Source organism: Periplaneta americana, chromosome 7, assembly GCF_040183065.1.
Source record: "Periplaneta americana isolate PAMFEO1 chromosome 7, P.americana_PAMFEO1_priV1, whole genome shotgun sequence".
NCBI classification, from domain to species: Eukaryota; Metazoa; Arthropoda; class Insecta; order Blattodea; family Blattidae; genus Periplaneta; species Periplaneta americana.
The window spans coordinates 172,667,732-172,669,724 of NC_091123.1; the positions used below are offsets into that span (position 1 = coordinate 172,667,732).

Here is a 1,993-nt window from a genome sequence, read left to right on the forward strand (position 1 = left end):
GCGCTTTACAGCGGAAAGGAAAGAGACAGACGAAAGAGGTGGTATATGCCGCTTGGTCGAGCTATATTCAGGGATGGCCAGCACTGATTCAATAGATAAAGGCAAGAGAAATTATTAAAACTGTATCCATGTTAATTTTTAGATTTGCCTGAGAAGTATAAGTACATTATAAGAATGGAAGTTTTAATTTTAATGCTCATTTTTCACAAGTTTGATTTTTTTATTCAAAAGAAATATTTTCTCAACTTTTCGTATAGAAAAGTGAAATTTTCAGGTATAGGCCTATTTATTTAGTAGCCTTACAGAATGTTTTCGTAAATCTAATATACCGTATATACGTATTACTGAAGATAGTGTATTGAAAATTTTGAAAATATTCGTATGGAAATTGTTTGTAAGGGAATGAATTAACAAAGCAACTACTGTTACATCATAAGCAAAAGATACGTGTCATGTGTTGTAAAAATGTCAGCTCTATAGCTTCAGCACATTTCGAGAAAATAATTTAATATTCTGATGATAGGAAGTTGCTCACAAATATCACCTTAAAAGCATAATGCGATAAGAGTTTTGTTATGTAATATTAGTTACACTTAAAACAGATACAGTACCTAGGTAACTTTGCTTTGTACTGTAATATTGTTTTGATTAGTTTATTGATTACTTATGTAAGGCTAAAGATACCATCAATATAAATTCCAACTTATCATGTCATACTCAATCTCTTTCTTTGGAATATCACTTTCTTCATGAATGATGTGTTTCATCCACTTAATACAATATAATATTATACTACCATGGAATTTAAGTGAATATTCCTTCTTAACTCTCTATTATGTTATTAAGATTTAAAACACAACTGCAATATTAAGAAATCAGTGTTAGTACTTTTGTTTTACAGACAATATAGATAATATTAAACAGAAAGAAGCCATATAAAAATAACGACATAAAATTTCACGTTCCGTTTGAAGTTTGTGCACCACTGTTTTCTTAATCCAATAGGTTGCTTATTCATATACACAACCCTTCCTCTTTCCATAGTTAGCGCTTGCTGCCCGCGCACGACGTCAAGGTCAGAAAAATGCGCTTGCTTTAACATCACTGATGTAAGGGATAACTGATATTTTATTGTAATTCAAAATTTTGAACCCACCCAAAATTTTTCAAAAGTTGGCGCCACTGAGTTAGTTATAAAACTACCATCGCACACGAAAACAATTTGTTAAAGAAAGAGGTTTTCAATAAGTAATACATTGGATACGAAGCAAAGAGTACAAATGGAAATCTTTCATAATGCCGGATTTTATGAATCACTATTTGGGAAAGCACTACAACTTCATGATATTCACACACCAGTTGTGAGGGCCCTCTCCTACTATTCCTCCCCCCTCCCCGAATGTTAAATTTGTGTGTTGTAAAGCAACACATATCATTCTGCCTGTATTGTTGTACCAGAAAAAATCAAGTCCATTCTTGAAAACTGTTGCATTTCGTATTCCATTAAAGGAATACTTTTAGTAAGAGTAAATGAATTTACAGGCGTAAATCCAGTGGAATAATATCCGGGATTCATTGTTATAATTGCAATAAAATTACGATTTCTCCAATATTGTCGTCATTGGACGTTCACGCACTGAACTGTGGGAAGACGCACCGGAATCCCCACCGCATATAGTCACCGCGATTCTTCGAAGTATGGCGGCGTTGGAGGGGACGCGGAGATATAGTGACTGACTTCCAGTTGGATCCGCAGTGAGGCTGCGGACATACAGGCGCACGGACTCAACACATACAGAGGTGAGTGACGTTACTGGATGTTTCTATGATATTACGAGCATTGTAGAATTCAACTGTTTAAAAAGTTTTAACCTTCAAATTATTGAGAAGTTGTTCTATAATTTTATGCGTGAAATCAGTAATAAAATGGAGACAATTAGAGTTTTCGCACTATTTCCATTTACATAAAACTTTTTGCGTTTACCATTATTGA

At 33.9% G+C, this 1,993-nt stretch overlaps 1 protein-coding gene across 1 annotated transcript in view; it reads left to right on the forward strand.

The window, feature by feature from the left end:
- The first annotated feature begins 1,652 nt into the window (after positions 1-1,652).
- LOC138703732 (venom protease-like) overlaps positions 1,653-1,993 on the forward strand; it is an 80,420-nt gene continuing 80,079 nt past the window's right edge. Inside the window, exon 1 of the mRNA XM_069831858.1 lies at positions 1,653-1,800. The gene's annotated coding sequence lies outside the window, so the exon portion shown is untranslated. The remainder of the gene's footprint in view (positions 1,801-1,993) is intronic.